Genomic DNA, 11,531 nt, shown 5'->3' with positions numbered 1-11,531 from the left:
GTCAGGTTCCTCAGCCTCACCTCCTGACTCGTGCGGGTGATCCGAGTAGATCTTGGTGGGAGCAGACGCTCCGCCAAGTATCGAGGTCCTAAACCGTTTAGGGCCTTATAGAACTTTGAATTCAATGCGGAAACGGATTTTCTCACTCCATTAAGGAGTCTGGCCGCTGCATTCTGCACCACTTGAAGTTTCTGCATCAGCCTCAAAGGCAGCCCCACGTAGAGTGTGTTACAGTGGTCTAATCTTGAGATTATGAGCGCACATACCAAGGTAGTGAGCGCCCCCATGTCAAGGTAGGGTCGCAGCCGGGCAATCCGCCAAAGGTGGAAAAAGGCGGCGCAAACTACCGACACCACCTGGGTTTCCATGGTGAGCGTCGGGTCCAGGTGTACTCCCAGGCTGCAAACCCCTCTTAGCCAGGGTCACCCCCTCAAATGTGAGAGAGCCACCCAGGCCACCAACTCCAAGGGCGTCCTCAGCCCATTTTCCTGCATCCACCGCAGTATGGCCCCCAGGCAGCGCTGGAGGGACAGGACGGCATCACCTGCAGTTGGTGAAAAGGAGATGTAGATGAAGGACTGTGAAATAGGCAGTCTGTCCCTATACAGCTCTGCAACCCTTTTCAGAAAAACATGTCTCCTGTAAAGCACAATTTTGGGACATAGATACTATAGAGAATAGTACTATTTCACAGTTAGTTTGCTTAAATCAAGTACTGTACAGAGCAGTCACTTTATGGCTAGTGTCCTGTGCAGCAGCTTCCTTTTTAACAGGAACTTAGGCCAGAAATAGGCCTTTTTCCAGGCGAGCAAAACTGAGGACTCTGCAAGTGCAGAACTGGAAGGTAAAACAGATGGAACACAAAAAATCCAAATAGTACATCCTTATAACTACCATAGTATGAATGATCTGTCAGCTGCCAGAAAGGGGCTAGCTGAGCTGCTAGTGAATGCCTCCTTGCAGCAGGGTAGCATCCCAGCATGTCTAGGAGGCAGGAGTAAAGCCATTATTGAAAAAACCCTCCTTGGACCCCCACAGTACTGGATAATTACCAGCCAGCATCTAATAGTGCAAGAGTGGGTAGTGGCTTCACAGCTCCTGGATGAGACTGGTCATCTAGATCCATTTCAATCTGGTTTCAAGTCTGGTTATGGGACAGAGCCTGCTTTAGTCACCTTGGTGGGTGACCTGTGCTGGGAACTGGACAGAGGAAACGTGTCCCTGCTGGTTCTGCTGGATCTATCAGTGGCTTTTGATATTGTCAACCATGGTATCCTTCTGGGCCATTTCCGAACGGGACTTGGAGGCACTGTGTTACAATGGCTGTGGTCCTTCCTGGAAGGGAGAACCCAGAGGGTGGTGCTGAGGGGGCTCCTCATTGATACCCTGACGGCTGACTTGTAGGATCCCTCAGTGTTCTGTTTTGTCTGCCATGCTGTTCAACATCTATATGAAACCACTGGAAGAGGCTGTCCAGAGTTTTGGGATTCAGTGTTACCAGTTACACAGAAGACACCCAAACCCATCCCTTCTCATATAAGTCCCGAGGAAGCTCAGTTCTAGATCAGTGTCTGCTGACAGTAATGGATTGGATGAAGGTGAATAAACAGAAGCTTAATCCAGAAAAGACAGAGGTGATCCTGGTCAGTTAAGGAACAGAGTTGCACCTGTGCTGAACGGGATTGCACTCCCTCTGAAAATGGATCCACAACTTGGGGCTGTTCCTGGATTCATTTTTAACCCTGTATGCTCAGGTTTGGGCAACAACCAGGAGTACTTTTGCAGTTAAAACGAGTGCTCCAGCTCTGCTCGTTTCTTGAGAGGTCTGATCTGGTGACACATTACCTAGTTACATCTTGGCTGGATTACTGTACTGCACTCTATGTGGGGATGCCTTTGGAAAGTGTAAGGAAACATCAGCAGGTCCAAAATGCTGCACCCAGATTGCTGACTAGGGCTGGTTACAGGGACCACCTAACTCCCCTATTACAGCAACCCCACTGGCAGCTGAACGGTTGCCTGGCACATTCAAAGTGCTGGTTTTAACTTATAAAGTCCTAAATGGCTTGGGTCCAAGCTATCTAAAAAAATGCACCTCTCTCTATGAGCCCATCCAGGAATTAAGATAATCAGGGGAGGCCTTTCTCTTCAGACTTTTCCTTAGTGATTGGCAGCTTGAGAGGGGTTTTTTTAAATGGATTATTATGGTCTGGTGTTTTTAATTGTGCTTTTAGTACTGATTTTATTGACTACTGTATGTTTAATATAATATTTGTTTAAATCTTTTTTAATATTTGTATACTGTTGTCTTTTAATTGCTGTAAGCTGCCTTAGGTCCTTTTAAAGAGAAAGGTGGGGTAAAAACAAACAAACAAACAAAATTTATTGCTAAAATCAGCATTTAATGTCACAGTTAATTATACTAGAATTAAAATATACCGTATTTTTTGCACCATAAGACGCACTTTTCCCCCCTCCAGAAGGAGGGTAGAAAGTCTGTGCGTCTTATGGTGCGAAGGTGGTGACTTCACCCCCACTGGCCCCGTGGGGGGGAGCGTCACAAGGGTCCGAGGGAGCCTTCCAGGACCCTTGCGATGCTCCCCCACCCCCCCACGGGGCCAGCGCAGGCGAAATCGCCAGCTTCCAGGTGGGGGGAACGTCGCAAGGGTCCTGGAAGCTCACTCAGACCCTTGCGACGCTCCTCCCACCGGCAAAATCGCCAGTTTCTGGGAGTGTTTTGAGGCTTCCCAAGCCTCAAAACACTCCCAGAAGCTGGCGATTTTACCCCCCCTGGCCCCGTGGGGGGGTGGGGGTAGCGTGGCAAGGGTCCAAGGGAGCCTCCCAGGACCCTTGCCAGGCTGCCCCCACCTCCCCACGGGGCCAGCCCTGGCGAAATCGCCAGGTTCTGGGAGTGTTTGGAGGCTTGGGGAGCCTCCAAACACTCCCAGAAGCTGGCGATTTTACCCCCCTGGCCCCATGGGGGGGTGGGGGTAGCGTGGCAAGGGTCCAAGAGAGCCTCCCAGGACCCTTGCCAGACTGCCCCACCTCCCCACGGGGCCAGCCCTGGCGAAATCGCCAGGTTCTGGGAGTGTTTGGAGGCTTGGGGAGCCTCCAAACACTCCCAGAACCTGGCGATTTTAACCCCCCTGGCCCCGTGGGGGGGTGGGGGGAAGGTGGCAAGGGTCCAAGGGAGCCTCCCAGGACCCTTGCCAGGCTGCCCCCACCTCCCCACGGGGCCAGCTCTGGCGAAATCGCGAGGTTCTGGGAGTGTTTGGAGGCTTGGGGAGCCTCCAAACACTCCCAGAAGCTGGCGATTTTAACCCCCCTGGCCCCATGGGGGGGTGGGGGTAGCGTGGCAAGGATCCAAGAGAGCCTCCCAGGACCCTTGCCAGGCTGCCCCCACCTCCCCACGGGGCCAGCCCTGGCGAAATTGCCAGGTTCTGGGAGTGTTTGGAGGCTTGGGGAGCCTCCAAACACTCCCAGAAGCTGGCGATTTTAACCCCCCTGGCCCCATAGGGGGGTGGGGGTAGCGTGGCAAGGGTCTAAGAGAGCCTCCCAGGACCCTTGCCAGGCTGCCTCCACCTCCCCACGGGGCCAGCCCTGGCGAAATCGCCAGGTTCTGGGAGTGTTTGGAGGCTTGGGGAGCCTCCAAACACTCCCAGAACCTGGCGATTTTAACCCCCCTGGCCCCGTGGGGGGGTGGGGGTAGCGTGGCAAGTGTCCAAGGGAGCCTCCCAGGACCCTTGCCAGGCTGCCCCCCCCCCCCACGGGGCCAGCCCTGGCAAAATCGCCAGCTCCCAGGACCTTTTGAGAGGCTGGAAAGCTTCTCAAAAGGTCCTGGAAGGTCGCTGTTTTGCCCATGCTGGCCCCGTGGGGGTGGGGGTGGGAGTAGCGTGGCAAGGGTGTGGAAGGCCCCCTCAGACTCTTGCCACGCTCCCCCCCCACGGGTCCAGGGGGGGCAAAATCGCCACCTTCTGGGGCTCTTTTGAAGCTTCCCAAGCCTTAAAAGAGCCCAGAAGGTGGTGATTTTGCCCCCTCTGACCCCGGGAGGGTCAGGGTGAGTCTCTAAAGGGTCCTGGAACGCACTCTAGGACCCTTTGGAGGCTCACCCTGCCCCCCCCACCAGGCTAGAGGGGGCGAAATTGCCACCTTCTGGGGCTCTTCTGAAGCTTTCCAAACCTCAAAAGAACCCCAGAAGGTGGTGATTTTGCCCCCTCTGGCCTTCAGGGGGTCTGGGTGAGCCTCCAAAGGGTCCTAGGTTGTGTTCCATAAGACAGACCTCTCCATAAGGCTCACCAATTTTTAGGAGAAGAAAACAGATTTTTTCCTGTTTTCTTCTCCTAAAAATTTGGTGCGTCTTATGGAGAGGTGCGTCTTATGGAGCGAAAAATACGGTATATATTGCCTTGAAGGAGAGCCTTCTCTAATACTTTTGCCCAAAATATGTAAAAATGTTCTTGCAGAATTCTTGAAAAGCAGGTATCTTTCTCCTGTGATGTCATAGTGCTGAAGTACACAGAAGTACCATTAACAAAACTGGAGAGTTGAGGCCAAATTATATTCACAATTAGCTAAAAACTTCAATGTTGTCCCTCCTAATGTGGCAAAGAGAGAAAAACTTTCCCGAGTCGATTTCTTTCCTAAATTGCTAAGTATATTTTCCAAAGCACATAATCAGACCAGGGCAATATTACTTTCTCATTCTTTGGCACAGACTTTTTCAGTCTGTCTACTTGAGATCCCAGTTGTTAGAAATACAAAGATCTTTCAATGCAAGTCATAACATATCACAAAATCTTTATTTTCAAACCAAAACCTTTAGTAGTGAGGAGGAAATTGACTGTCATTATGAAAAACAGTAATACTAGAAGACTGAACCAATCATATGGTCAACCATGGTAGTGGTGATGTCATACTTATTATTGTAATTGTTTAATTACTGTTTTATTTTATGGTAGTTATATGTTGATTTTATTTTATATTTGTAGTATTGTTTTACTATTCAATCATGCTGTGAACTGCCCAGAGTGGCCTTAGGCTAAAAGGGCAGTATACAACTAAAATCAAATAGATAAATAAATAAAATTGTTTACTGTACACTACAGTACATAGCATAATAGTCACATTGTAAAAATAGAGAAATCTCTGCTCCTAAATAATCTGCAGTCCAAAACAGATGATGGTGGAAATAAAACACGGGTAGATGAAGCTACATGTATGGATGCATTGACTGTGATTGTTTCATAAGCAGGTTGTATATAGTATTATCATAGGATACTAGATTACTTCCTCAATTCTATGGAAACTGCAATAATGATGTAATAAAGAAGTCTTCTGATGTACGTTTCCATGAAGGATTCTCCAGGACAAATGCTGGCTGAGATTTTATAGCCGTATTCCAATCTCTGAAAACAAACAAAAACACAACCATGATGATCTCTAGCAAGTTTACACCTTTGCCCAGTTAGGTGCTGCCAAAACTACCAAAGACAATGGTTTTCACAGAAGCCTAATTTCTTTTATCCCATGTTCACTTCTTGACAATATAGTATATAAGGTTTTCTAAACAACAAAGAAGCTCGCTAAATCTCTTATCAAATGCACAATTAGAGCATAACACCCTCACCAGTTGTCCATTTTCAAGTGAGAAAATAGCTGTCTCTAACCCTATGTATTTTTTCCATTCTTGTCAATATTGAACAGATGTTTCAGTGCACATTTATACAACGCGATTTTTTTAAAACAGAAATTTGGATTTCTAAGGTAGGCTGCAGAGAACAGTCTCTAGTTCAGAATCTTGTGGTCACTGTTCTTTGCAAACCTTTCCACCATTCTCTCTACTACTGACTTGAGTCTTCATTAGTCTGGAAACAAAATAGAGCCACTCAAAAATAAAACATTGGTGTAACATATTGGGATAACTCTCTAGGTATGCCAAAGGAAACTAATCAGGATAGAAGGCAGACACAAAAAAGAAACTGGCCTGCTCCAGTGCACAATTTATATAGCAAAAATTGGGAGGTCAGAACATGGGGATGAGGGGATATACCGTTTCCCCGAAAATAAGACCTAACCTGAAAATAAGCCCTAGTATAATTTTTCAGGATGCTCATAATACAAGCCCTACCCCAAAAATAAGCCCCAGTGAACTGAAACCTCGCCCTCCACCATGGTACAGCAACCAGAAGATGACATGACTGTACAATGGTGCCGCACATAGCGACGCTAATCCGTTCCAGGATTAACGTCACTATGTGGATTCGTCGCTATGCGGGGGGGGGAAACCCATAGGAACGCATTAAAATGGGTTCAATGCGTTCCTATTGGGGCGAAAACTCACCGCTATGCGGGGAATCCTCAATCCGGCTGCCATTTTCGCTGCCCGGTAAGCGAGGGCAGGGCGCGAAAACACTGCGGCCGGCCATTTTGCGGATGCGGCGACCATTTTGGAACCGCCAATCAGCTGTTTAAAAAACATCGCAATGTGAAGATCGGTAAGCGAAACGCTTACCGATCATCGCAATCCGATGTTTTCCCTATTAAAACATCGCAATGCGATCGCATTAGCGATCACAAAATACGTGCCACTATGCGAATTCGTTGTTAAACTGTGTGCTCGTTAAGCGAGGCACCACTGTATTTGAATAAATGTAGATTGTTGTACATGAAAAAAATAAAACATCCCCTGAAAATAAGCCCTAATGCGTTTTTGAAGCAAAACTTAGACCCTGTCTTATTTTCAGGGAAACACAGTATTAATACCATTGTCTTTACCAGGTCAGTAAACAAAGGAGGAAAAAATCTTCACATTTTCATTTTCTACATTCTGCTCTCCTCATGATAAGATGAATAAAGTTCAACATCAGGACCAAGTCCAGTTTTTGAACGATCTAGCATTATCTAAGACTGCAAGGTAAACTTCAGGATGCTGGGAAAGGGAACTCCCCATCTCACTCCACATTCCTTAAGTCTTCTCCCAGTCCTGCAGAGCAGTGCACTAAAGTGCTACAGGATGACTAGAGCTCTGGACAAAAAAGAAGCCCACTAACTCCAATAACTGGATCTCTCTCAAAATGGTGCAATTATACAAACAGAATAGGAACCTGTTTGGTCCCAGAAACGTGGAAATACGTATACAGTGGTGCCCCGCAAAGCGATGATAATCCATTCCGAAAAAATCATCGCTATGTAGATTCGTCGCTATGCGGGACAAAAAAGCCCACAGGAACGCATTAAAACACGTTTAATGCATTCTTATGGGCAAAAAACGCACCGTTATCCGGAAATCCATTCTGTGGAAATCCTCCATGCGGCCGCCATTTTCGCTGCCCGGTAAACGAGGAAAAGGCGCGAAAACACAGCAGGCGGCCATTTTCTTCACCCGCCGGCCATTTTGGACCGGCCAATCAGCTGTTCTTAAAACATTGTTATGCGATAATCGGTAAGCGAAACGCTTACCGATCATCGCAAAGCGATGTTTTACCATCTAAAACATCACAATGCGATCGCTTTTGCGATTGCAAAAAACAAATCGCTATGCGGATTCGTCGTTAAACGAATCACTCATTATGCGGGGCACTACTGTAAATGTATAGCCACTTTTTGCATAAACACCAAAGTCAGAATACTGCAAAGCAAGTTTTCCTGTTATTCTTGGTCCGCAGGAAGGTACTATCCAGTAACCGGCTAATCCCTCTCTAGGCCCAGTTCAAGCAGGAGGAACAAACTTAGGTGAGTTTTAAAGTCATGCTCCACAAGCTCCTCCCAGTTTTCTTCTCTTGCCTTTGCCCAGCCCAAGCTTCACTTTTTGCTCTCTCCTTTCTGTCTTTTGAATGCTCTCTTCTTTCTGATCACGTACACATAATGCCTCTTTCTCACATTTTTCTCATTTTCACCTTGTTTTCTTAAAAAAAGACTCCAAATAATTCTCAAGGTCCTCATTAACTTATTTTTCAAACTCTTATGTTCTGTCTCTTGTCAATTTCTTTCCCTCAAGGTGGCTTTCCTCAATGCTATTACAGTGGGATCTCGACTTACGGAATTAATCTGTATTGGAAGGCAGTCCGCAGGTCGAAAAGTTTGCAGGTCGAATATGCATTCCCCATAGGAATGCATTGAAAACCATTTAATCCGTATCTGCTGTTTTTCGTTCCATAGAAACTAATAGGAAGCTGCTATTCTGCATTCTACTGCTAGAGGGGGATTTTTTTTTCTTAGGTCAAGAAAAGTTCAGGAAAGGAGGGGGGAGGCAGGGAACAGTTTGCAAAGCACTTTTGAAATCGTTTTTTCTCCTTGAAAAGCACCTTTTCAGCCAAGCCAAGCCAAGCACCTTTTGGGGGAAAAGGGGCAGCAAAGGAGGGAGGGAACACATTTTAAGCCAAGCACCTTTCAGACAACAGAACAGATTTAAAAGCACCTTTTGAGCCAAGCCAAGCCAAGCACCTTTTGGGGAAAAGGGGGCAGCAAAGGAGGGAGGGAACACATTTTAAGCCAAGCACCTTTCAGACAACAGAACAGATTTAAAAGCTCCTTTTCAGCCAAGCCAAGCCAAGCCAAGCCAAGCACCTTTTGGGGAAAAGGGGGGGCAGCAAAGGAGGGAGGGAACCTTAAACCCCCCCACAGCAAGGCACAGAATCCAGCAACCATTCCTCCAGCACAAAAATGCCTGCCTTCCTGAACAAACACCACATCTCTCTCTGCCTAGAAAAGTCCTCCCAGTCTCTGTCCTTCCTCCCCACTCCCCCGTGCCAGTCTCTCCTACCTTTGAGCTGGTATCTTGCCTCAGTTTGGACCTGGCTGTCGGGGGACTTTGCTCCACCATTCCACTCGGTGGTGGCGGCACCCAGAATCCTTGCCCCGGTGCAAGTGAGGGGGAGAGAAGAGACGGCAGGGGAGGGAAGTGAGATAAGGCATGGCTGGGAATGGAGAGAAAGAGGTAGCCATGGAGGGAGGGGAAGCAGCCACAACGGACCTGACCTACCCTCCTCCTCTTCCCAGGGGACTTTGCTCCTCCTCCCAGGAGTCCGAGCATGGCTACGATTGCGCAGCTTGGCTCCTTCCAGGTGGCGGCGGCAGGGGAGTCCTCCGAGATGCCTTCCAGGGCTTCTCTGCCGCCATGGGAGGCATCTTGGAGGTCCCCCCACCGCCAATAGTGGCTCCGAAGCACTATCGGCGGTGGGGGGGACCTCCAAGATGCCTCCCATGGCGGCGGAGAAGCACTGGAAGGCGTCCGGAGGCACGACCTACGGACTGGAAGGGGGAGGCGGGGAAAGCGCCAAATTTGAATTTGGCGCTTTCCCCGCCTCCCTCTTCTGGTCTGTAGGTCGATTCTATGGACGCAAGTCGTAGTGAAACTGCGGCCGGAGAAGTCTGTAGGTCGAAAAGTTCATAAGTGGAGCCGGACGTAAGTTGAGACTCCACTGTACTTCAACTTGTGGAATGACTAAACTCACTTCCCCCTCTATTAAGGAACACTTACGCTTTCTTATTTCTCACACTGTAACATTTTATACCTACTCTTCCTTCATTCCTAAATCTAACATAGACTTCTGTAGATCTCAGGAGATTGTACTTAATTCTGTCCCAACCTAAGTTACCCCTTGGAGAAGACGTGGCAGAGGATTGAGGTTAGAAGGGTGGTCAAAAGATTTATATCCAAAGAACCACATTCTTCAGGAAATATAACTCTCTTTGTCTCCTTTCCTACTTCTTTGGGTAAAACTGTGTTTCCCAACAGGGGGGTTGTGAACCCCAAGGGGGTCCAAAGTGTTTTTGGGGTGTTGCAGGTCACCTTATATACGTTGTAGCCCTTGTTTAATAATTTCTTCCTTGATCTTTCAGAGCAGAATACAGTGGAACCGCTACTTAAGAACGTTCCTTCTTAAGAACAACAGTCTCCCCCTAGTGGTAGAGTACGGATTAACTGGCTTTGCATTAGTTCCTATGGGAACTAACGCTTCAACGTATGAACGCGCCTCTACATAAGAACAAAAAAGCAGCCGGAATGGATTAATCGGTTTTCAATGCATTCCTATGGGAAATTTTGCTTCAACTTAAGAACGTTTCAACTTAAGAACACCATTCCAATACGGATCAAGTTCTTAAGTAGAGGTTCCACTATTGATTATAGCATGTATGTATATATACAGTGGACCCTCGACTTACAGACGGCTTGTCTTACAGACTTTTCAAGCTACAGACTTCTCTGACTGCAAAATTTAGGTTCGATTTGCAGCCGGAGAATCGATCTACAGACCAGAAAAAAACCAAAATGGAACACAAACAGCCAGTTACAGATTAATCGGTTTTCAATGCATTGTAGGTCAATGGAGACTCAACCTACAGACTTTTCGACCTACAGCCACCGTTCCAATACGGATTAATTCTGTAAGTAGAGGGTCCACTGTATGGGAAACAGGCCCTGGGAGAAGGAAACCTCTACTTTTTGAGAAGGAATAACTTTACCCCACTAAAAATGTCTTTTAATGCAAACATGGTGGTGGTTAGGTGTCACAGGTTACTTAACAATTATAAAAGGCAGTCACAACTTGAAAAAGATTCGAAACCACTGCAGTAAAAAGATATCCCTTTCTGTTTTTATCAAGGCTTGAATATTTCTAGCACATGAGGTCTCTCACCTCCCATTCCACAAGAGTGGCAGCTGCTTCTGCAGCCTTCTCGGCAGATGCTCCTCTGGAAGAGTTGCAGGGTGGCTACTTGGGCTTACTTTTCCAAATTCACAGAAGACTGACAAGTATGCTTCAGCAACAGATGACTTTGAGAGACGTGTCCTTCAACAAGTACAGTGGTGCCTCGCAAGACGAGCGCCAAAATGGTTTTTTTTTTTCGCTTTGCGATGATTGGTTCCCTGCTTCGGGAACCGATTCTTGAAAAATGAAGATTTTCGGCCAGCTGATCAGCGGTTTCAAAATGGCTGCCGGGTAAAAAAAATGGCTCCCCGCTCTTTTCTGGGACAGATTCCTCACTGCACGGGCAGCGAAAATGGCCACGCTATGGAGGATCTTCGCCGGACAGTGAGTTTCAAGCCCATAGGAACGCATTAATCAGGTTTTAATGCGTTTCTATGGGCTTTTTTATTTCGCATTATAGTGGGGTCTTGACTTACGAATGACCCGACTTGTGAACAATTCGAGTTACGAACCTGCCCTATAGGGAAAGTAAGGACTCTACATGCGAACTTCCCTCGAGTTACGAACAGGGAAAAAAGTCCCCCCTCCCTCCCCTTAGAGGCTTCTGGAGGGGGGGAAAGGGTCAGAAACTTAAAAATAAATACTGTACTGTTAAATAAAGTCACTTACCAGGCCTTGGTAGCCCCCAAACCACAGGAAAAAGAGCAGGAAAGAGCTAAAAGCCGACACCCAGAAAGAGCCTGGCAGCCATTTTGTGGTTTTCCCCGCTCCTCTCCCCGCCTAACAGCTGATCGGCTGGCTCTGAGCAGGCTTCCGGAGGCTTGCTCAGCACCTAAAAAGCCTACCTGAGTGCCTTTGTGCTGAAAAAATCAGCACAACATG

General features: G+C 47.5%; 1 protein-coding gene across 8 annotated transcripts in view; it reads right to left on the bottom strand.

Moving 5' to 3' along the window:
- Window positions 1–4,780: 4,780 nt before the first annotated feature.
- PSPC1 (paraspeckle component 1) overlaps window positions 4,781–11,531 on the bottom strand; it is an 89,404-nt gene continuing 82,653 nt past the window's right edge. For all 8 annotated transcript variants that reach the window (XR_012084989.2, XR_012084992.2, XR_013543387.1 and 5 more), the window contains one exon: window positions 4,781–5,405. The gene's annotated coding sequence lies outside the window, so the exon portion shown is untranslated. The remainder of the gene's footprint in view (window positions 5,406–11,531) is intronic.

Source organism: Pogona vitticeps, chromosome 3, assembly GCF_051106095.1.
Source record: "Pogona vitticeps strain Pit_001003342236 chromosome 3, PviZW2.1, whole genome shotgun sequence".
In the NCBI taxonomy this organism is placed as follows: domain Eukaryota; kingdom Metazoa; phylum Chordata; class Lepidosauria; order Squamata; family Agamidae; genus Pogona; species Pogona vitticeps.
The sequence above is the reverse complement of the archived record's forward strand: the minus strand, read 5'-3'. Positions and strand labels throughout refer to the sequence as shown.